Raw genomic sequence first — 25,544 nt, 5'->3', positions numbered from 1 at the left:
TGTATGTCAAATTCTTTTGCTCTATTTGGGAAGTTTTCTGTCATAAATTCTGTGAATAGTTTCTTTTTTAATGTCATTTGTACTTTCTCCTGCTTTTTCATGACTCCTACCAGTCTTATATTATTCTTCTTTGCATCATGTAGGAGCTGTTGGATTGACTTGTCATGTTCCCTTACTGCTTTTAAGCCATCCTTCTTTTCATGGACACTGATTTCCATCCTGTCTTCTTATATCTGATATTCTGTCTTTTTCAGATTGGCTATTATGTATACTTTCAATAGAGTTTTTAATCTCCTGGATATCTATTTGAATCTTTTTCATGGATTCCACTTCTTTCCTATGTTGGGCATTCATGGTTTCCATTTCTTTCCTATGCTGGGCATATATGGCTTCTTCTATCCATGGTCCTAAACTCACGTGTTTTTTGTTTTTTGTTTATCTGTTTCTGTCCTAGAGTCTCTAATCATGTCTTTCATTCTTCTAACCATCTCATAGTTACCTGGAAAATTATTTCTGGTTTGAATTTTTCTAGAGCCTCATTTATCTGTTTTGTTACTTCCTGTGCTATCAGTTCAGGGTGTCCAGGTGGTTGATTTTCAGATTTTTCCACCTCATTTCTCCCAGAATTAGCTGGCAACCCATGATTGTGCTTGTGCCTTGCTTGAATGTCTTCTCATTTCTATTTTTGTTGTTGGTACTGTCTTTGGTTTGATACCTGGCTTAATACTTAGATTTTCCTGTTATAGCTTGTCATTAGGTTTTGAGTCTTTGATGACTCTGAGGTAATCTTTTTCATTATACCAGGAAGGACAGCTGATTAGATCAATCACCACACCTTAGCCCAAGCATCATGCACAGTTTAGAAAATGACAATTTGTGGTAGTTATCACCTTTAAGCTACGTGAATTATCACCTTTAAGCATGTGAATTAAATCAAAATCAAGGCTGGCCTTTATGACCACCTGTGCCTCCATGGTGGGAATCCAGATACCAGCACAGCTAGGAGGCCATAGGTGTGTGGGGTGAGGGACTGGATTGTAGGCTGCAGGCTAGCTCACCAGTTCATTTTTTACTTCTTCATCATTTGTCTCCTCCCACCCATTCACTTTTCATCCTCTGCATCCAGCCTAGTGCCTAACACATTGTTGATGCTCAGTGAATAGGAATGAATAGGAAGCCTATATCTTCTAAGTCAGCCAGTTGTCTAAAACAGACGGTAGGACTAGATATAAAATGAGCAATGATGGTTAATGATCACTCATCCCAGAAATTTCAAGTGAATAATTGGGTGGGAGTGGGGGAAATAGAATTCCTCATTATTTACTGAAATACTTCCACTTATTTCAGTCCAGAAATTGTGATATGCAATATCTGTTTTATCATTAATTCCCTTGACTCTTTTGAAAACTGAAACTGTTCATAAGATTTGTCTTTTGCATCTTTTTTCTGTAGGATAAGTTTATTTAATTGTATGTTTCAGTATATCCACAAATATTTTTAACATAGAATAGTATATCCACAAAAATTTTTAACATTTTTATCCATATAAAAACTTATTACAACAGTAATAATCAGTAGGTAGGAACAACTTGAAGTCAAGGTATAACAGTTAAATGTTTGTCTACAGATTTTTTTCCAGTAGCTGGTAAAGTCAGGGCAGCCACATGTGTACACAGGCCAGTAGCATCTGCATCGTCTGAGGACTTATAACTATAAACCCAGCCCCAGTGATTCAAAATCCACACTTTAACAAGCTTTCTGATGATTTTAGGGACATTGTTCTTTAATACTTAACACAGAGCTTTTGCATTTAAGGAAACCTTTTGAATTTAAAAAAAAAAAAGAGTGTTTGTTTTTCCAAAGTTAAACTCAGGAATAAAAATCAGTGTCTTTTTGTTCTAAGTGTTGAGGGTGGCCAGGCGTGGTGGCACACACCTGTAATCCCAGCACTCAGGAGGCTGAGGCAGGAGGATCACTGTGAGTTCAAGACCAGCCTAGTCAACACAGTGAGTTCCAGGTCAGTCTCAACTACATAGTGAGACCCTGTCTCAAAAAACCAAAAAAAAAAAAAAAACCCGAAGTGATGTAACATTGTTCTCCCTGGGAGTTTCCTTACGTGACCTGCACTCTTACTGGTGCATATCTTCTCCCACACACAGGGCTGAGCTCTGAGTTGGGTTCTATCTACACCTTCCATCCTTTCCCCCTAGTAAAGAACTGACTGGTTGCTTCAGTTTGCAAAAACCAGGATGAGAAAAATTAGAACCATTTTATTTATTTATTTATTTATTTATTTATTTATTTATTTATTTATTTATTTTGTTCTGGGGATCAAACTCAGGACCTTGAGTTTATGAGGCAGGCAGTGGCACCACTGAGCTAAATCCCCAGCTGGAGTCAATGTTTTAAAATGATATGACTCAAAGAATAAATCTTCTCCTCATCTTTAAAAATTCTTTTCCTCTTTATTTTACAAAGAAATGTTGATGTTAAACTTGCTTAAGATATCTTAGTTTTAATTCTAGACTTCAAATTAAAATAGAAATTCTATGTTTTCATCTTTCACTAGAAACTGAAATTGCCTATCATTCTTGTTTTGTTTTATTTATTTATTTGTTTGTTTGTTTATTTACTTATTTATTTATTTATCGGTGCCAGGGATTGAACTCAGGTCCTTACACTTACAAGGCAGGCATAGTGCCACTGAGATAAATCCCCAGCCCCTCTTGTTTTTGTTTTTATTCCTTTATATTTAGCAGCAGTTGTTGTGAGAATATTTTACTGAAACAGAGGAAAATAATTACTGAACCTGAATCTATAATGAAGTGTCATTTCATGCTGAGATGTCCTAGTAAGTAAAAATTTAGTTTATAATATTGGAACATTTAAATCTTCTAAATATAATTATGTCAACTAAGAGTGTAGGCCAAGGTCGGAAATTTAGCTCAGTGCCACCACCTGCCTCGCAAGCCAAGGACCTGAGTTCAATCCCCAGTGCCAAAAACAAAAAAACCAAAAATCCATCATGGTGGCACATGCCTGTAATCCCAGAACTCAGGAGGCTGAGGCAGGAGGATCGCTGTGAATTCAAGACCAGCGTGGGCTACATAGTGAGTTCCAGGTCAGTCTCAACTACATCGTGAGACCCTGTCTCAAAAAAAAAAAAAACAAAAACAACAACAAAAAAGAGTGTAGGCCATTAGATGCAAAGGTGACATCAGTGTTATATTGATGCTCTGTCTGCCAGAGAAAGGTGATGTGATTGGCATTCAGATCCACCCTGCCTTTTCACCCTTTCCAAACTCTGGATAAATTATATATTTAAGAGTCAGATGCTAATTACAGTCTAGTTTGTATTCAGCAATATTTATGTGCCAGTCACTTGGCCAGGCCTTGAAATGGCAGAGAAGTAGGTGTAATATATGATGATACCTACCAACTTTTTTTGAAGCGACAGTTTAGACAGAGACTTCCGATAGTTATTAAACTAGTTCTTGGCTCCTAAAAATTTCAGATGTAAGCAATAGGATTTCCTAATTCTAAAATAAACATGTATTTCCTCAGGAATATAAATATTGGAACCAAATAGGCTTGTAGGTCATCAGGCTGCTTTACCTGTTTTTCCCAGGGTGACTTGGAAACTGGGTTTTTTTGTTTTTGTTTTTCAGTGATTTGGTGCATTTTCTTAAGTAAGTTCTTTTTGTATACATTTGAAAATGAATCTCTTTTTTTGTTTGTTTGTTTTTTGAGGCAGAATCTTAGTATGTAGTTCACACTGGCCTTGAACTATCAATGATCCTCCTGCCTCAGTCTCCTGAGTACTAGGATTACAAGCATGGGACACCACACCCAATTTCTGTTCTTGATATGACTCTAAATTTGAATTTCTTTCATTTTCAAAATATTTCTCATTTAGGATTCACTGCCTTCTCTGTGACTGAAACTCAGTTTTTTTTAAGCAAATAACTACGTAGTATGAATGTGTACATGTCATCAGTTATTCTGCTTGATACATAGAATTAGTTTATTAGTTTTTTGTCGTGATGATCCTGATACTCTAAAGCTCTGCTGTCATTCTGTGCTTTTTATAGAAGGAGAAACCCAGGATGAAATTGTTGAGAAATCACTTTTGGGCTTCACATGGCCACTGTGTAAATCAAGTTTGCTGAGGAGAAGCAAGACACTGAGAACTTTTATTTTTTGGAACTGGGGATCGAACTCGGGTCCTTGTGCTTGTGAGGCAGGCACCAGAACCACAGAGCTAAATCCCCGGCCCTGATAACTTTTAACTTGCTGTTTCTAATACAGAGTTTGGTACTGGAAGGAGCCAGGTGATGCTCACATGGTATCCTACTATAGTTTAGCCAGGCAGCTTGGCAAGTATTATTTAGTAGGTCCTAGAGCCAACATTCTTGGAGGCTGCTGGACATCAGGATCTTGTAAGAGTTCTTGGGAATGTAAACTAGGACAGCTACTATGGAAGTCAGTATGGAGGTTCCTTAAAACACTAAAAATATAAATTGATAATGTGAAATAGGAAGAAAAGATCTAAAGGAGTAGGAGAAGTGGGAAGGGTAGAGGAAAGGAAAGAAGGGAAAAGAAAAAATATGAGAAAAGGAAAAAATGGAAACAAAGTCTTTGTAAATAGGGAAGGGTAAAGCGGGGTAAATGGAGGGCAGGGCAGTGGGGAAAAATAAGAACCAAGATACATCATGTAAAGTAAGAACCAAGATACAAGATCCCAATGATGAATGTAAATGTATTGTATACCTACAATGTAACAATAAACTTAATGAAAAAAAATCACTAAAAATAGAATTAGCATATGATCCAGCTACACCACTCCTCAGTATATTCTCTAAGGAATCAAAGTTGGCACATAGGATAAGGTACCTACACAACCATATTTATCACTACACAACTCAGAATACTGAGTTACAGAATCAGCTTAGGTACCATAAGCTGATGGATGGATCAAGAAAATGTGCTATATACATTATGCAGTATTATTGGCCATAAAGTTGCTCACTTTGGCAGCACATATACTAAAATATTAGGCATAAAGAAGAAAGAAATCATGTCATTTGTAGGCAAATGGATTGAAGTGGAGATCATCAGGTAAAACAAAATAGGCCAGATTCAGAAAAATAAGTATCATGTTTTCTCCAGAAAAATCTAGAGAAAAGAAAAAAAATGACCTGAAAGAAGAAAGAAGACTATGAGAGAAAGGAAACAGGATGGGAAGGGCAAGAGAGGTTAATGGAGGATGGATATGATCAAAATATGTTATGTACATGTATGAAAAGGCCACAATGAAATCCATTACTCTAAAATCAAATCATTCCTGGAAATCACATTACTCTGGGAAATCTAATTCTTTAAAAAAGAATTTAGAAAAAAAAAAGAATTTAGTTCTATGCTTAATTTTTAGTTGGTCTCGGATTTGTTACATATAATATCAAACAAATCTTACACAGACGTATACATTTATTTTCCTTCATGTTGAATTTTGATTTGAAAAAAATCCATTTATTTTCCTTTTATCTTCCTTTGCTCCTATGCAGATAAAAATTCTCAACCAGAGCCAGGCATGGCAGTGCATTCCTATAATCATAGCTCTCTAAGCAGCTAAGGCAGGAGGATTGCAAACTAAAGCCCAGCCCAGGCAATTTAGCAATGTATGGAAACTGCCATGAAAAAGAGAGAGAGAGAGAGAGAAGAAAGAAAGAAAAACAAAATCTGGGTGTGTAGTTCTGTATAAAAGTCCTGGGTTCAATCCCCAGTTCAGGGGAATACAGAAAGCTCAGGCAGTGGTTTGTGCTTGCCCAGAGTGCAGCAGCTGGTATGCCGCAGGTGGTAGACACGGTGATACAGGTGGCACACCCAATGGTGTTAAATGAGACTATCTGACAACAGGAATAAAATTCCCTTTTTAATCCTTATTTAGCCCATCTGTTGAGATCAAGAGAAAGGCCTCACTTGGGAGAAAGAAGGTCTCAGATACCTCTCTAACTCCCTAACAGAGACCCTGTGTAAGGAAAAGGTAGGCCCAGGATCAGAGCTCTGCTAGGCAACAACGTTTAGCTCATTTTTCACTGCTTTTTTTTTTTTTCCTGAACTCAGGAGCTTGCATTTGTGAGGCAGGCATGGTGCCACTGAGCTGAAACCCTGGCCCAATGTGTAGTTTATTATTATAGTTGCTCTCTGCTTATAGGAACTGACAATTATTTTCCATTAATAATAGTAATATAAATCTTTCATTTTGAATAAATAGCTTGAAGTATAAATTTATCAATTTCAGAAAAATGTTAAGTAGGTTATACCCAGATGGTACTTAGTCTGGCAGAAGTCGGAAAGATGTATGAAAAATGCCTTGGGACTAGGTGTGCTGACACACACTTATAATCCTAGTGTTCTGGGAGGCTGAGGCAGAAGGATCAAAAATTTGAACCTAGCCTGGCAACATAATGAGCCAGCAAGACTCTGTCTCAAAATAAAAAATAAAAATAAAGCATTGGGTTCAATCCCCAGCAGCCAAACAAAACAAAACATAAACCAAACATCTGCCTTGCTTCCAGGTGCAGTTGAACTCACCTGCAATTAAGGTGTTCTGGAGCCCTTTCAGGTTAGCCTGGGCAATTCAATGAGACCCTGTTTCAAAATAAGAAATAACAAATGCTGGGGATGTAGTTCAGTGGCAGAGTGGCTTTGGGTTCAATCCCCAGTACCTAAAGAACACATGAAAACAAAACAGAACTGCTGTGGTAAACTCTTGCATAGAGAAAGAACAGGCTTGGGCCAGGAATTTAGCTCAGTAGCGCCACACCTGCTTCACAAGCACAAGGTCCTGAGTTCGATCCCTGATACCACAAAAAAAAGAAAGAAAGAAAAGAAAAGAAAAAAAAACAGCTCTGGGATTGGTCCGTTTTGTAATTTACATTTCTGTTGAGGCACTCACTAGCTTTGTGACTTTTAGTTGTCTTCATTTTACAGTGGCACTAACAGTGATGCATCAATGTCAAGTCTGTAATATAGTGCTTTAACAAATGGATGTATTCAAACGGTAGCTCCTGCCAAGCTAACAAACTCAAGTTAGCTCTAATTCATACAGTGCAACATCAGTAATTGGAGATCATCTGACCCGCACTTCATTATTGATCTGCTTCCATTTTCCCTTATTTGATTCATAAATCACTTAGGTCTCCCTATGCATCTTATGGTATATGTAAGCTATGTGAAATCATCAGTCTGGAAGACTGTAAGTATGAAGTCTGTAATTATATCCTGATTATATTTTTCCTTTTGATGTTCACAGAATAACTCTGGAATCTCTGGGCCATCTGGATGTTCTGAGGTAGCCAACTTGAGAGTATACCTTTCCCAATTTGCATCTTCGTTAATCCACCACATTGGTATTGTTGAAGACGTGTGGATTGAATTTTCACTTTGCATCACCATATGCTACAATCCCATTTTAAAATTCTATTTGTAGAATGAGGGTTTTTATGGAAAACATTTTGCTACAGAGTTGTGAATGTACTCGGGGAGATCCGTGTCGTACATCATGACAGCTCTTTCCCCCTCTTTGCCACATGTACTTGACTCCTTGTTTGAAGTGCATTTGCGCATAAACAGCCCTTTTTGGATATTACTGCTCCTGAAAAAAACTGCTGGTTCACCTATATGCATTTGGGTGACGATGCATTTGAGTAAACAGACTTGCCCATTTGAATGTCATATGCTCAAATAAATGTACTAGTAGCCATTTTAATGTAATGCAATAAACTTGCTTTTCCAGCAAACTCAGAAATTGCAAGCCAAACCCCATGTGGACCCAGGAGTCTATTCATTCCACATATGGTCAATTCCCTGAAGGGGGGTGTCTGAATGTACTTTATTTTTTTTAAGTGGGTTAGCTAGGAGAAAATTTAATTCATATGCTAAAGTGTGTCAGGCAGCTGAGTTCCAGCTATCAGTTCATCATTATCTTGGATTGTGGGTTTAATCAAGTTGCTTCATTTAATATGAATATTTGTTTCAAAACCTACTATCCTGCTTTAAGGAAAAGCTTCACCTTTTATTTCCTTTTGTTAGTCCTCAGGTTTGTGAAGGCTCATGAAGACAGCCAGTGAAGTGAATCTAATTTGGGAGGTTGAATACTAAGGAGGAATCGGGAGACTGCATACATAGAGTGTTGCTTTCATTAAAATAGCTTTGTCCAAGAAGATGTTTTCCACCATACTTTTGCATCTGTTCTGGTGTTATTTCGTTTTGCTTTGCTTAAATTAAAAAGAAATGCTATTGAAATGAAAAGTTGGTTTTAGAAGTATGTGTGTGAAAGATCAAGTCAATGTGTTGAGCTAAATGTTGTGTTATTTGACAGATTTTACACATTCACCAGGAGAGCAGTTTATTCTACCCTCTTTGATACAAAGCCAGCGCATGTAATAGAATTAATTCAGAGGTGGGCGTCAGGTGTAACAGAATTATGCATTATGTTTATGTAACCCTGGCTTTTATATCCCTGTACTTGCTCATTTATTCTTTTTAAAAATATAAATTAAAAGTGGAGCTTGCAGATTAGATGTGCCAGAGCTCTTGTGGTCTCTATGAAATGTAGTTTATCTCACTCTTAGAACTTACTGGATCATGATAGAAATATAAATGACCTACAGGAGAACATTCAACCTTTATGAGAATTTATTCCCATCAAGTCATAGGTAGTTAGTTGGCTTACTTAGTAGATGAGGCTTACAAACTTATTTTTCATCTTTTTCTCATTATTTATTGTTGACATTTTAATTCAGTCAGCAATGTGAAGATTTTTAAGCAATATTATCAAGTTATGCTTATAGTGTTTCCATTATGGATATAATTTATGATAATTAGATTCTTCTACTTAATACAGCAACATCTCTTGAAGGTCTACTTTTTTCTTGTAGTATCCTAGCACTTTACAAGAAAAAATAATCCAATCACCCCAATCTGCTGTCATTGTTGTTTTAAAAAAGCAAATGAGCATTTAACCTTTCCATGTGCTGTTGTAATTACTCATATAATTTAAATGTGATTTTCTAAATTGGTAGAACTTAGTATTAAGTTGAACTATTTAAAATTGATAGTACTTTCTATTTTGTGCTACTAAAAGCAGCAATTTAATATGGTTTAACTTAATGTCCATAATTTGTTGAGCACCCACTAGATACATAACTATATTCAGTACATTGTGCATATTCAAGCTCTAATAATGAGAAACCATACCTTTAGAAACTGCTGTTGAATAAACCTTACTGACATAGATATTGGTAGAGATCTGGGGATGATGGAATAAAGGGCATTTAGCACCAGAGGTTTATATTTAACACCCAATTTTTACCTTGAAAACACCTCTACTAATAGGATTATAAACTTTAGTTACACAGAAAATAAATATTGAATAGAATTGACAATATATCTTATTACAAAATACATTTTTATTTATTGATGGAGAACAAAGCTCATTGACAGATTAACTTTACAAACCAAGAAAAATTGAGAATGGAAGGCCAGAATCAAGCCAGGCATAGTGGCTTGTGCCTGCATCTCAGGATCCTCAGGGGCTGGAGGCAGGAGAAAGTGCAAGTCTGAGCTCTGTTTGGGCAACTTAGCACCTTAGGAAGGCCCTGTCTCAAAGTAAAGAAACAAAAATATGGCTGGGGATGTAGCTCAGCATGAAGGTCCTGCATTCAATTACCAGGACTAGAAAAACAAAAACAAAAAGTAAAAGATGCAGAAGGCTGGAATCAAGGATAATGAGCACAACTCTTGAATGAACACTAAGAGCAGTCTTGCGGGACCTTTAAAATGACTTGCCAGAGTTAGTGTTATAAACAGCATGGCCAAGGGCGAGGGGGATGAGGGTCCAGTGAAGCTGTCTCTTGCCTCATGTTATAATGTGTACTCAGCACTGGGCAGAATATGTGGCTGTGTGTCATGTGGAGCTTTTCTTTTAGGTAAGACTGCTGACACTAACAGCACTCATGTTTCCCATTCCTAATTTCAAATAATTCAGGACACACAGAAATGAAAGACCCACAAAAAGTTTGGTTTTAACTTTCTAAAACTAAAGATTAGAGTCATACAGCCTTCATTCCTAAAATCTGTCCATTTGGGGATTGGTAAAATGAACTTTTATTTGCCTATTTCATTTTAAAAGGTCTATCAAAGGCAAAGTGAAACCCCATCATTTGATTTTTTCCATCATTTTTGCTAGAAAACATAGGTTCCCTAGGAGTGTGACAAAGTCATTCTCCCCTATTAGACTGAGCATGTCAAAGGTAGGGGTCTTGTCTTAGTTTCTTTCCAGTGTCTGTTGAATGTCTCGGTACAGGCTCAGGTACAGACTCATTCATTTAGCCTGAATCATTTATGCATTCCAAAGTTGAGCCTCTTAATACATATTCTATCAGTAAATGGATGAATGAATATTTTTATTTTAGAGGTATGAAAATTAAGGGCAAATTTTTTTCTTTTTTTCTTTTTTTGGTACTGGGGTTCGAATTTGGGACCGTGAGCTTGCAAGGCAGATGGTGACTCCACTGAGCTAAATTCCTGGCCCCTTAAGGGCAAATTTCAAGGTGTAAATATAAGAAATTTTTTACCTACTTCCCAGCAAGATAAGCACATGAGAAGAACAGTGATCATTACCATCTTAACATAGTTCTCACAGTCCTTTGGAAAGATGGAAGGAAGGAAAAAAGGAGGAAGGGAAGGAGAAAGGGAGGGAAGTAATTTTTTGATGTGGAAAAAGTAACTGAATTTTATATTCAGAGAGTTGTGAAAGAGTTGGCTATTGATTCAAATGTTGGGAAATCAGAAAATGTAATTGGATATCTTTGGTATAGAAATTTATCCTATTATTCTGTCTTTAGAAACATGATTTGTTTTCTTCAGGAATAATATTCACAACATTTGACAATGGAAACTAGTCATAGCCAGAGGGAAATGGTGAAGACATTAGTTGAGCAAAATGTCAGACCTCTGACTGCAAGTCTATAAAGGGTCTGGAGGTTTCTAGGGATGGGGTTGGACTGGGCAGGAGGTGGGCACTGTCCAGTTTGTGGCAGTAGGCATGCACCAGCTACATAAGAATCATTTCCATTTTCTAATACTGACACAGACATACCAGTCTTGCTTTTCCCTTTCCCTAGTTGAGTGCCATACAGCTAGCTTCCTTTGAAGGAAGCTGTCAAGGCCAGCGGTGCTGAAGGGCTTCAGAGAAAAGAAAGAGCAACACTGGGAGAGGATAGAAGAATTGTTAGGGTTTAGACTATCAAATGGGGCTAATATTCCAGTCAGCAGAGAGAATAAGGAGAAGAAAAAATTGGGCCACGGATTTAGCTCAGCCTTGCAAGCTCAAGATCCCGAGTTCAATTCCCCATACCAAAAATAAAACATGGGAATGAGCTTAACAATTACAAAAATAGTAAGAAGCCTAGTAGGGAGACACTCACCTGTAATAACAGCGCTCTGGGAGACTGAGACAGGAGCTCTGCCCAGGTGACTTACTGAGATTCTATCTCAAGGAATAAATAAATAGAACTGGAGATGCATCTCAGTGCAGAGATTCTAGGTTCAGTCTCCAGTACTGAAGGGAGAGAGGGAAGAGAGGAGAACTATATTGGCTAGAAAAAGGCTTCCACTCTTGTAGCAAGAAATAACCTTGTAGAACAAGAGGCATCTATGAAAAACCTATAGCTAACATCATTCTCAATGGTAAAAGAATGAATGTCTTTCCCCCAGAGATTAGCAACAAGACAAAAATGTCTGATCTTTTCACTTCTACTCACTTATTATTGGAGGTCTTAGCTGGGACAACTAGGTAAGGAAAGGAAATAAAAGAGCAAGGTATGGTAGTGCATGCCTGTAATCCCAGCACTCTAAGAAGCTGAGGCAGGAGGCTTGCAAGTTTGAGTTCTGTCTGGGGATCTTAGTGAGACCCTGTTTCAAAATAAATAAATAAATAAATAAATAAATAAATAAATAAATAAATAAATAAATAGAACTAGGGATGTAGCTCAGTACTGTACTGTTATTCTGTACTGTGTTTTTGTACCCAGCACCTCCAAAAGCAGCAACAAAAATGGCATCTAGATTGGAAAGGAAGAGGTAAAACTGTATTTGCAGATGACATTATCTTATATGTAGAAAGTCATAAAAAATTAGGATATGTGAGTTCGGCAAGTTTGCAGTATATAAGATGAATATACAGAAGTCAAATGTATTTCTATATATTAGCAATGAAGAATCTGACAATGAAATTAAAGCATTCATTTACAGGAAATTAAAATACAAGAATCCTTAGGAATAGATTTTTTCAAAGTGCAAAATTTGTACAAACTACAAAACACCATTGAAAGAAATCCAAGGAGACCTAGATAAATGAGATGGCATTCCATGTTCCTGGATTCAAAGACTTAATATGAATATGTCATCACCCCCAAATTGAAATACAGATTGTATACCTATCAAAATCCCAGTGTGGATCCTTTGCACACTGATAAGCTTATCCTAAAACCTTCATTGAAATGCAAGGGACTCACAGTAACCAAAGCAACCTTGAAAAAGAAGAGAGCTGGAGAACTCATGCTTTCTGGTTTCAAACTTAGCACAAAACTATGATAATTAAATTTATGTATGACTGCCATAAGGATAGACATATCCATATAAGGAGTAGATTCCAGAAAAAAAAAAACCTTATAACCTTATATTAATAGATGGAGGTTCTGTTTTTATTTTTTGTTTGTTTGTTTTGTCTATTTTTGTGGTAATGGAGATTGGACTTAGTGGTGCTCTACCACTTAGCTACCTCCCTGCCCTCTTTTGTTTTTAGACAGGGTCTCACTATGTTACCCAGGCTGGCTTTAATCTGTCTTCCTGCCTCAGGCTCCCAAATAGCTGAGATTACAAGCATGTGCTACCATGTTCTGCTTGGTCTATTTTTTGTTTTGTTTTGTTTTGTTTTGGTACCAGGGATTGAGCTCAGGTCCTTGTGCTTGAGAGGCAGGCAACACACCACCACTGAGCCAAACTCTCTGCCTCAGCTCATTGTTTTTTGACAAGGGTGCCAAGACAATTCAGTGGGGGAAAATAATCTTTTCAATAAATAATGCTGGCACAAGTGGATATCCAGAAACAAAGTTGGGATCTGTAGTGGAGTGACTAAGGGTCAACTTGTACTGCCCAGCTGAATTGAATCAGCCTAGTCTGAGTGTGGAGGATCCACCTGAAGATTGTTACCATAAGCCATAAAAAGAGAACTGGAGGGGAAGATCTTGGACTGTTGAATTTCTAGGAGAAGCTTGCTGAGAATGGTTTTCGTGATGCAAACTGGCTGTTCTCTTTGGAGGAGGAGCTTGGGGCCTTGCTATAGCTGGGAATGGCTGCTGTTTTCATCAGGGGAGTTTTGATCTTTACCGTGAACATCATCACTTCCTGGCTCCAATGTGGATCCCTCAGGTTGGTGGCACAGATCCTTCATCTCATGAGCATGGATTTTCTGGCTCCCACTACTGGCCTTTGGGCCTTCCAGGTGCAGACCCTCAATATGCATAAGTATGAGACATTGCTGTGGGCTCTAGGTTACTGGCTGGACTTAAGGAGGACATTGCCTTGGACTCTAAGCCTTTTACTGGACTTATGTGAGAAACTACTGGGATCTAGAACCTCAGCTGAATCCTTTGGGCTTCTAGTGTGTGGTTAATTTCTTGCATTCCTTTGCAGTTGACTATTTGGGTAATTATCATAAAATAATCTTAGAAATTATGTGTCCTGCATTTGATGTATTCTATTGCCAAATCCTGCTGACTACAACAGTACCCTTTAATTTTATGCAATATAAAAATTAGTTCGACAAGGTTCCTTTAATATAAGAGCCAAAATTCTAAAATTATTAGAACACATTGGAGTGCATCTTATGTGACCTTACATTAGGCAATAGCTTTTTTTATCATATGACAACAAAAGCTGAGTGACAAGAGAAAAAAAATAGGTCACTGGACTTCATCAAATGTAATTTTTTAATTTTTGAGACAGTCTCAGTATGTATTCCAAGCTGAACTATGTAGCCAAAGTTGACCTCAAATTCATAAAAGATCACCCTGCCTCAGTCTCTTGAGTGCTGGAATTACAGGTATATGCCACTGTGCCCAGGTAATATTTAAAACTTTTATACTTCAAAGGACTTTATCTAAAAAGGGAAGACACCTCATGGAATGGGAAAAAAAAATACTTGGAATTTCTTATCTGATAAGGTCCTAGTCTCCAGAAAATATAAAGAGTTCTTAAAATCCAAAGACAACCCAATTGAAAAAAGTGTTGAGCTAGGGGTACAGCTCAGTGGTAGAGTATTTGCCTAGTGTCCTTCGAGCTCTGGACATTTAATATAATGCTCAACACTTGAAGAAAACAAAGGTAAAGAATTTGAATAGACATTTCTCCAGAGAAGATATCCAAATGGCCAACATGAAAACATGAAAACAAAATGTTCAGCATTATTAGTCTTAAGGCTAATACAAATCAAAACCACATGGCTATAATAAAAAAAAGAATAAGTATTGGCAAGGGTTTGGAGAATTGAGACTCTCATACAATCCTGGTGGAAATCTGGAATGGTGCAACCAGTTTGGTAAACAGTTTGATGGTGCCTCAAAATGTTAAACATAGAGTTACCCTATTACCAAGAAATTCCTCTAGATGTGTATACCCAAGAGAATTGAAAACATACCCACATAAAAACTTGTACCAAAATATTCATAGCAACATTATTCATAATAACAACAAAGTGGAACAAAATAAAATCTCCAACTAAGAAGTGGCTAAACAAAATGTGGCATACCAATACAATGGGATATCATTCTGCAAGAAAAAGTGTAGTATACAAAAATGAATCAACTTTAAAAGATGCTAAGTAAAGAAGCCAGCTATATAGATCCATATACTGCTTTGTTCTGTTAAATGTCCAGCATAGGCAAATCCATAGATACAAAGTAGATTTGTGAGAGCAGGGCTGGGCAGAGGGATAAAGAATGACTGCTAGTAAGTATGGGTTTGTTTTGGGGGTGAGGAAAATGTTCTAAATGAGATATTGGGGATGGTTATGCATCTCTGTGGATATGCCAAAAACTACTGCATTATCTATGTGAAATGGTAAATTTTATGACGTATAGATTGCAATTCAATAAAGTTTACGAAAATATAACTTGTCGGATGACATGATATAAAGCTGTACTTTGGAGAAGTGTGCAGAATGACTTGAGGTGAGTCCTATATGAAGCCACAGTTACCAGCATTTCAGTTATCAAGGCCTGGAAGATACTGTTAGAGGAGGGGGTGAGTAAAGGGCTGACTACTGGGCAGGAAGGTGAAGGGGAGAACTGAAAACCGCTTTTAGTTGTGAGCCTGGAAACTCTGATTCTATTTACAGAGATTTGTAAGCCGCAATTAAAGTTCATTTTGGTGGAAAATAACAAATTCAGTGTGACATGATTTTATGGTGATGGCAAAACTTTAAAAATGGCTACTAGTTATATGAAAAGACATTTTGAAAAAAGAGCACAAGGAAGGGTCATGACAGGAGATAGGAGTTTATGATCCTTTTCTTAGAAGGAAAAGTTTGAAGTCCTGTGACAGCTGTGAAAAACAACTGGAGAGAGTGAAGTTGATGTATCTGGACAGGCAAGAGCCCATTCCTCACATCGGGGTGCATCTCTGTGGGAAATGTGTACCCTAGAGTTGCATCCATGGGCACTTTGTAACTCAGAGGCTGGGAAAATGATTTCCCCAGCCTTTGCAGCAGAGCCCTCTTTTTAACCCCCCACTTGGTAAGATGCCAGGTTAACTGCCTTTTTTGTCACTAGGTATATGAGGCATTATATTATACTGATTATTTCTCTGCACCTTTGAACAGCTGCTGCAACATATTCTAGCTAAAAGAGAACAATGGAATGATACCCTGCTAGCCCAAAGAGCTCCACTCCAGAAATAACAGTGGCAGGTATTTGGAATTCATTTAATTTATGCATGTTCTCCAAACTTTACTAGTTCTATTTTTATGCATCCATTTAATATATTTTTGTTTTCCTTTCCAGGAAATTGGCCATATGCATGTACTTGTAGGAAGATTTAAAACTTTTTTTTTAACCAAATCCCTGATCTCTGTTGATAATTTCTATAAAGAAATTTGGAAACAAATAACTAAAGTTTTTTTTTTAGTCACTGAGGATTGAACCCAGAGGCAGTCTCCCTTCATGCTAGGCAAACACTGTACCACTGAGTGACAGCCCTAGTCTCCCTCTCTCTCTTTTTTTTTTTTTGTGGTGCCAGGGTACAGTGCCACTGAGCTAATTCCCTGGCGCTCAAATTTTTATTTGGACACAGGGTCTTACTAAGTTGTCCAGGCTCCCTCCTCCATATCTCTAATAGCTGAAATTCTGGGTATGGGCCGTCAAGCCTGGTTAGCATAAAGATTTTTACAAGATACTCTGCAATTGATGACACTAAGTTTTTGGGCTCCAAAATGTCTCATCAGACAGTGAAACAATTTTCAAAGCATCACATGATGCTTGCATGAGGCAGTAAATTTCAAATTGGAATTCCCCACTGATACTGTCAAAGTTGTTGCTGCCCAGTGATTCTTAGGTTATTTGAATGTCTAGGCAGGTAGGAGGCAGTCCATGAATGTAATTAATGGCCTAGAGCTGCTTTGTTTGGTACCTGGGATCAAACTCTGAACCTTGCGCTTTTGAGGAAGGTGGCGACACCACTGAGCTAAATCCCCAGCTGCAGAGGTGCTTTCCTGACTGGAGTTATATTTGAAATGCAGAAAGTTGGATTTTTGTTTGTTCTATGTGTGAGATTTAATCTGTAAATAGATTTCAAGTCCTTTTCTGATAATTTTTAAACATAGACTCACCAAATTACCTACTGCATTTGAGCTATTTCATAGCAGTAAGTCACAGAGTATAGAGATGTGGCCAACTTCATAAACAATAAAATGAAGACTTACTTTATTAAGTCAGTGAATGACAAAGCCAGCTTATTCTGAGGATTTAATAGCAGTGGGGCTTTGAGCAACATATTTCTCAAAAGTTGTCTCTGTGTGTTCTCAACTTTTTCACTTCCAAAGCACTAAACCATCTATACTCATCTAGCTTCTGTCCATCTCAACTACTTAAAGAAACTGCTTCTTTCGAGATCACCAATAACCTCCACAACCAGACCACACTTCACTGACAACTTTTTTGAATCAGCAGAGGCATTCCACACGGTTTGTCACGCCCTGGGAAACTCTTTTCACATCTGTTATGTCACAGTCTTCAGTATTTCTGTGCCTCTCTGGCCATGCTTCCTTAATCTTCCTTGCTGTATCTACCCAACTGGGAAATACTGAAGCATCTTAGTACTGTACTAAGATTTGGGACTGCCTGTTTGTCCTCACTGTTCTTTCCGTAGTGACCTCAAATGTTCTCATGATTTTCAGCAGCAACTTTAATCTTTATATTATTGACGTCCAAATATCACCACAGGCCTAATTCTCCCCAGAACCCAATTCTCATATATGCAACTGTTACTGACCCCTTGCATATCAAATAGGTATCTCAAATTTAATGCATCCAAAATAGAGGCCTTCATTCCCTAAAGCCAAGTCCTTCCCTACATCTATTAGTTCAAGCCAAAAACTGTTAGTCATTCTTCATTCCTCCCTTTGTCTCATTAACTCTGTCCAATCATTTACCAAGTATTGGTGTTTCGCCAAAATTATATTACAGATTTTTTTTTTTTTTTGTATCTGGGATTGAACTCGGGTCCTTGCGCTTGCAAGGCAGGCCACCGAACCACTGAGCTAAATCTCTGGCCCTTATATTACAGATCTATCCATTTCTCACCATATTCAATGATTTCAGAGTTTCAAAGCATGAGTATTCTATACCTAGATCACTGCAGTAGTCTTTAAAGGTCCTGGCTCTACTTTTATGGCTCTCCAACTCATTCTTTTCAGAAAAAAGCAGTTATCCTGTATTAAGGTGTTCATTATGAAGATTTTTAAACATATAAAGTGGGCAGAAGAGGAGAATCCCTGCAAGTTCAAGACCAGCCAGCACTACAAAGCAAGACCTTGTCTTTAAAATACATATATATAATCACAAGTTCAAAGCCAGACCAATGTGGGCAACTTAGTGAGGCTGTCTCAAAAAAAAAAATTAAAATTATAAAAAGGACTGCATGTGTATGTAGCTCAGTGGTAGAGCACCTGCCTAGTAGTGCAAGGCCCTGAGTTCATTCCCCAGGTAAAGAAAAGAGAAGAGGGAAGAAAAGAAGAAGCTGAAGTATTTTTGCACTACCTCTAAAGCACTCCGCAGATGCTGATGTCTCAATGTTGGACTTCCCATTCTCCAGAACTTCAGGTTAAATGAACCCTTATTCCTTATAAATTACCTCAGCTCAGGTATTTTCTCATTGCAATAGAAAATGGACTAAGAAACCCCTAGATAAAAACAAGTGGGTAGGTACTAAGAAAGTTGACCTTGTAAAAGGCTTTGTGTTTTGCAGTGCTGAGGATTGTCCAGAGCCTTAGACATACTGGGCTAGCATTTTACCACTGATCAACATCTTCAGCCCTAAAAACCCTTTCTAAAAGACCTGCCTAAGGCAGGGGCTTTAGCTCAGTGGCAACTTGCCTGCTTTGCAAGAACAAGGTCCTGAGTTCAGACCCATACCAAAAATGAAAAAAATAAAAAATAAAGTGAGCAGGAGTAGCATGGACTCCTATATATCTTTGCCTAAGCTTTAACAGTTATAATTCATATATAACAGCCTGTTACATTGATAATTCCAGGTCGTCTATTTCCCTGCCTCCTGTACTACTCTGACATCAATTCCAGATATGGTATCATTTCAGTCCTAAATATTTCAATCTATAACTCTAAAAGGACTCTTTGTTTAAGTGTAACTACATTAACATATCAAAAAACAATTAATTTCCCAATACCATCAAATACTCAAACATGTATTTTTAAATGTCATACTTTTAAAAATTTATCATATCTCTCTCCCTGGTTCCTCCTAGCTCTGTGGGAGCAAGATCTTTTCTGTGCTGAATGCAAGGACAGATACAGAAGATCTATTATATAGTGGGTGCTCTTCCTTTTTTAATGCATTCCACAAACCTGCGAACCCTTTATATCCTATCTTCCATGAGTGGGATGCAGGAATGAGCTAGGTGATTGTAGCAGTTCTAGGTTTTTGATGCTTTAAGGGCATAGTGACAAGGCTGCAGATCAAGTGCAATGCTTCCTAAATTCATGTTTTAGCAGCTGATAGAGATGATGTCTAGCATGGGACAGGCTATTGGGGTTTGGGAAGGCTCCCCTTCCACTGCTAAGGCTGAGAGAAGAACTGGCCCAGCCACAATTTATTGATTGTAACCACAGAAATTAAGATAGAGCATTTCTGGATTATGAGGTGCAAGAATACGGTGTCCTATAGACTTAGTGCAGGAAATTCTGTTGAGGATGTACTTTTATGGCTCCCTGTCTTTTAGAGAGCATTTCTGGATTATGAGGTGCAAGAATACGGTGTCCTATAGACTTAGTGCAGGAAATTCTGTTGAGGATGTACTTTTATGGCTCCCTGTCTTTTATGACCCCCCAGGACTTAGCGGACTGGAATTTCCTGAGTCTCCATAGGGCTACCAAATACCCCTTTGCTTTCAGTTTATTTTTCAGGAAATCTCAACAATTTAAGAGTCACTGCAAAGAATTTTCATTTTACAATGTAAATTCTTGGGGCATATTGACAAGATATTTAGCATTTTTCACCTTTGTACGAATTAGCTTTATAAAACTGCTTTCTTCTTAAAATCTGAGGTATTCATATTTTGTTTAGGAGAATTGATGGGGAAAGAACAATTTTGGAATTTGGTTCCTTCTGCAGGCTGGGAAAGGACAGGTCTTTCTCAGAACAATGAACTGCTCAGGAAGCCAAAGGTAGCTGGGGTGCCCCAAAGGTAGAGACAAAGGGACCAGGCTAGCCAGTCCTAAGGTTTCAGTCAATTTCCATAATGCTGAAGGTTTCAGACTTACCCAGAACAGGGAAACACTTGATTAACCCAATGTTCATTACCAGAAGAGAGTACAGACCAGATCCAAAATAGAATCTCTTCTGTGGAGAAATTACATAGTGGAGATTCAGTGAGATCAGCAGCCATACACAGGGGAGAGACTGCTCTTTACAGCAGAAAGGCAAGGCTGACAGCATGAGAGACTCTTCCAGTTGTGCAAAGAGCAGCTTTCACTTACCTAGAAACTCTGCCAGAACAGGTGTGGCCTCCTCTCATCCCAGGAACCAGAGAGGAAGACAGTGACCACTAAAGGGTCAAGGCCCAGGAAGGAGAGGAACCCGAGAGTTAGTCTGTTGCCTATTTGGAAAGCAGATTTTCCTTCTCCCAAACTATTCCCTGATCTTGATTGACTCCCCTGCTACTTCATGGCCACACCTGTCACTAGGAGCTTAATCCCTGTTGAAGCAGAACTTGAAGGAGCTTTCGTGAAGGGATCCTGTTGGGATATGCACAATATGAAAGGATGTGTAGGCACGTACAGTAAGTAATATACTTGGTAAACATAGTAAGCCATAACCTTGGACTTCGTCTCATGCTGGAAACAGTTGGTGCTTTATCATCCTTTAAAGTGAAGATGACATGTTGAGGTGCTCCTCACATTTCTAATGTTTATAGGGTACTGACCCAGTTTCAGTCTTACCTAAAGCATTATCTTAGCTTTCTTGATAGCAGAAAGCAAGAGGTAAAATATGTCATGACATTTAAAAAATAGCAAAAAAAAAAAAAAACCCTGTTTTATGGAATCTTAGATTATAAAAAGACCAAATTAGATTTTCCTCAGTACAATAAGTCCTACTCTTTATATACTTCTGGACTCAAAATGTCCCACTATCTTAAAATCTAAGCTTGAACATCTTCAGGAGTAGGATCACAATTATGTCACTGCCTAGATTGACAGATGTTTCTATGGTTTTCCTTTCCTTGAATCAGAATGATTTATAAACTGTCATTTGTCTTAGTTTTCCCTCCACAGTCACAGGAGGAAGTTGGTTGGCTCGTCAGACAAATGTTATTGGATATCATGTCTAAGGTCCTCTCTCCCCTGGTCTATAAATTCTCCAGTTCCCTCAGCTGTTCCTGGTCTCCTAGAGAGGGATATCAGAATCCGTCCTCCCCAAGCCTACTCAAAAGCTAATCTCATGATTTTTTCCCTTGGCCCCTTCCTTTTTGGGAACTATGCTCTAGCTCCTCTTTCTCTGTATATTACCAGGGTTTCTTTAAACCCCAGCCTACAAACATGTCCATACTGTTTTGTTTTTTGTTTTTGTACTGGGGATTGAACTCTGGTCCTTCCACTTGCGAGGCAGGCAGTGGAACTACTGAGCTAAATCCCCAGCCCCATATTACCTTCTGCTCAACATTGTTTCCTTACTCAAAGGGACCATCCCATCTCCTTATTTTCTGGCACATCAAATTTATAAGAAAAGTAGTGCATGGCCAGTGCCCCAAATTCCTGCTCACTTTGTATAATAGTCTGCCTTCTGTTGCCTCAGCTTTGTAGAAATTTATCTTAGAAGAACATTAATATCCTTGAAATGTCCATTTACCAGCCTTCAGCAGCCTTCCCCTTGTTAGCGTATAATATAGGCATTGCTTTTTCTGTCTTGACATCTGCTTTAGGCTCCCAAATGCAGAGCTGTCTTGGTTATCTTTCTATTTCTCTAACTGACCTTCCCCACCATTGTTTCCTTTGATTCTTTTGCTTTTAAATTAAAAATGAAACAAGGGTTGGGATTGTAGTTCAGTGGCTTAGTGGTAGAGCACTTGCTAGTATGCACAAGGCCTGGGTTTAATCCCCAGTAATGCAAAACACACCCCCATTCCTTAAAATAGTGTGCTTAGACCATTTCTCTCTTATTCTAGCAAGATAAGCACAAACCTCCATCTGAGCTCTGACTTTTGTCTCAATTTCATCTCCACTTGAATATTCAGATGCCACCCCATACTCATGCTATTGCAAACTTAGTTTCTCTCAAACCTGTTTCTTCTCTGGCACAGAGAACATTATTCTAATTTTAGTCAGCCAATTTCTAGATCCACAAGTTGATTTTAAGTTCTCCTCTTTCCATTGTAATTTCTGTTTATTCTCTTTTTATCCATTCTCTGACATCTGGTCTCTCCTGTCTGTTTTCATTGCCCCCAACTCAGTCCCTCTCAATAGTCCTCTTGCTGGACTGCTGTAGTCCAGTTGGCCCGTCCATTCTCTACTTTGAACTTAGTACATCTACTGCTGTCAGGTTGTGACAGAGTTGCATCTTATGTGGGGATTAAATGTTGTCCTCACTGTTTCTAAGGAAATCCCATGCAGTCTACAGTATATTGCAAATGCCTTATATTGTCCATATAGTTCAATCCATAGATACACTGCTGTTTTTCCATACTGCTTCTTAATAAGCTCAACATTACTAGTTTTTCCTCCACTTTAGGAATAACCCTGTTATTTCGGACACCAGATGAAGCTATCTGCTTTATTTTACCGACTATGTAGTATGAAAAATATGTGTTTTCAAACAGAAGAATCCCATTGATCGGTAGTCTGAGTTCATATTAGTCACTCAGGAATGTGATAAAAGTCTACTGGAATATTTAAAAGCACAGCTCTGTGGCCCATATTTCTGTGCTCAGAAGTCTTCAGTGGCTCTCCATTTCCTAAAAAGAAGTTTCACTGTAAGACTAGGTGTGGTGGTGCATGCCTAGAATCCCAGCACTCTTGGAACCTGAAGCAGGAGGGTCACAAGTCTGAGCCCCACCTGGACAATTAAACCCTGACCTAAAAGAAAGGGGTAGGGCGGGGGAGATGTGAACATAGCTCAGTGTGAAGGCCCTAGGTTTACTCTCTAGTACTAGAATCCAAACCAAATCCTGTCTTTCTTTAGTCTGGGACTCCGTAATCTGGTTTCAACCCTCTGTTCTCACCCGGGCTCCCTTGGAGAAGAGAAAGCCTGCAATCCCCAGGCCTGCGCTGCACATTCCAGTCTCTTTCTGTACTGTACTCAGGATGGGACCTCTGCCTGGAGTGCCTTCTCTCTACTCCATCCCTGCTGAGCTCAGTCATTCTTCAAAGATCATCTCACAGGCTGCCTCTTTTGTTTGTTTTACTTTTTTCTTTTATTAATATATATTTGTAGTACAGTGTTTACATTCCTTGTGTGGAGTTGTTACATGTGCAGAACACATCTTAGTTTCTGTTTTCATCCCCTTTCCCTCCAAGCTCTCCCTTTTCCTTCTATCCCGAACCCCTTCTTGGAGAAAGATCACTATTATCTCTTATTTTGCTCTTTATTTATACTTTGAGTTTCTCATATAATAGAAACCATGTGATATTTAAGCTTGTGTGTCTGATTTATTTCACTTAACATTATGGTCTCAAAGTGCATCCATGTGCATACTAGCAACTCAAGTTTATCTTTGTGGCACAGTAGTACTCCACTGTGTGTAAATATCACATTTTCTTTATCCATTCATGTGTTGATGGACATATAGGCTGCCTCCAAGATTTGGCTGTTGTGAATTGTGCTGCTATAAACATGGGTATACATATGTCACTGTCATATCATGCCTTTAACTCTTTCAGGAAGGTACCTAGAAGGGGAATAGTTGGTTTAAATGGAATTTCTAGTTTCAGATTTTTAAAGGAATCTCCATAATGATTTCCACAGTGGTTGTACTAGTTTACACCCCCACCAACAGTATAAAAGGGTTCCTTTTTGTTATTGATTTCTTGAGTATGGACATTCTGGGGTAAGAGGGAACGTCAGTGTTGTTTTAATTTGCAGTTCTCCAGTGGCCAGTGATGTTGAACATTTCTTCATGCATTTATTTCGTATGCTGCCTCTTGTAAGATTCAGAGCTTTCTTCTTTGACCCTGCCCAGCCAAAATCATGTTTCCTTCCCATGAAATGCAACAGACCTTTATTTATATCATTTTGTGGCAAGAATAATTTTCTATTTAAAACTGTCATTTATGTCCATGATTTACGAGACCATAAACAGGGATCCTAAGGTCAGGAGCACTGCTTATATCCTAATATTCATACAGATTGAACCTCCCTAGTCCAAAAATCTGAAATCTGAAATTTTTGAACATCGACAGGATGTTTAAAAGTGTTTGGATTCTGGAGCATTTTGGGTCTGGGATTTTCAGATTAGGGATTTTTAACCTCTAAAGTCTATAGAGACCTTCCAAAATCTAGAAAACTCTGAAAAAGGAAACACCTCTGGTTTCAAACATTTGGGCTGAAGAATATTCAACCTGCCAGGCATGGTGGTGCATGCCTTTAATCCAGCACTTGGGAGGCTGAGGTGAGAGGATTGCTGTGAGTTGGAGACCAGCCTGGGCTACACAGTGAGTTCCAGGTCCGTCTCAACTACATAGTGAGACCCTGTCTCAAAAAAAATTTTTTTAAAGAATATTCAACCTGTATATACATCACCATCTCCAGCTTCAAACACTATTCTAAACAGGTTTTAATGAATAAATAAGTTAAATAATTTGGCTTTCCAGATCATCCTCATGCACTAGTCTGGCGTGGCCTGGGACTTGGGATATGGTACTCTAGAAAGACTAGGCAACTCTTTGCTGGCCCACTAGGGTCTTCACGGACAGAGAATGAACTTGCCGGAAAGGGAGAGGATGAGGCAGAAGACATTTGCAAACATTGCCCTCTTTGCTCCTTCTTAAAGGGCAAAGTAAACATCCTATTTGATTTCTTTAAAAAGTGAACAATACAATGGCTTTTTCATAGAAGGCCTCAGGAAATGCCAAGTTCTGTCATTGGGGCGGAGACATTTTGTTCCTATTGTGTAGAGAGAGGCTGAAGAGGTTTCTTAAACAATCGCACAGACCTGTTTTAAAGGATCAGACGATTTTTGGTGCATCTCAAATTCAGCGCGACTCTTAAATTGACGGAGATAAAATCTCAGCCAGGGGAACTCAAAGCTGAAGGGGTCCTCTGTCAGGTCCCCAAGGGTCGACTTGATATGAGAGCCCCTCGAAGCTATTCTGACTCATACTTCAAACTCCAGAAATAACAAGTCTATTCTGCCCAGATAAGCAATAAGACACATGCCAACACCCTAGCTGAACCCAGGGCTGCGCGGGTCTGGGGCTTTGGGGAGGATGAGAAATGTGAGCCTTACATCTTTCAAGGCACAGGGCAACTTTATCTTCAATTCGGACATGCAGAAAATGTCCATAATTACTCTGGCCTAGCGACAGAAAAAGGGAGTTTGACAGCGAATTTTCGCCCGCAGTGTTGACTTTAGACCGTTCAGGGACAACGACCGCCCCCAACTCCTGTAAAATCTTAATGTACCGTGAGAAGTGCACGGCGCTGCCTGATGTACCGTGTTCGGGTTCGCCTTGACCTTATTAAATCATGGACAG

At 38.5% G+C, this 25,544-nt stretch overlaps 1 protein-coding gene and 1 pseudogene across 1 annotated transcript in view; one reads left to right on the top strand and one right to left on the bottom strand.

The window, feature by feature from the left end:
* Mcc (MCC regulator of WNT signaling pathway) overlaps positions 1–25,544 on the top strand; it is a 349,153-nt gene that overhangs the window by 64,892 nt on the left and 258,717 nt on the right. The window lies entirely within an intron of this gene.
* The window catches only part of LOC109117738, a 35,503-nt pseudogene that overhangs the window by 9,511 nt on the left and 448 nt on the right, over positions 1–25,544 (bottom strand).

The sequence above is a fragment of the Fukomys damarensis genome, unplaced genomic scaffold (genome assembly GCF_012274545.1).
Source record: "Fukomys damarensis isolate Sample0158 unplaced genomic scaffold, DMR_v1.0_HiC HiC_scaffold_9, whole genome shotgun sequence".
Lineage (NCBI taxonomy): Eukaryota > Metazoa > Chordata > Mammalia > Rodentia > Bathyergidae > Fukomys > Fukomys damarensis.
Note: the sequence above shows the minus strand (reverse complement) of the source record. Positions and strands in the feature narration are given on the sequence as shown.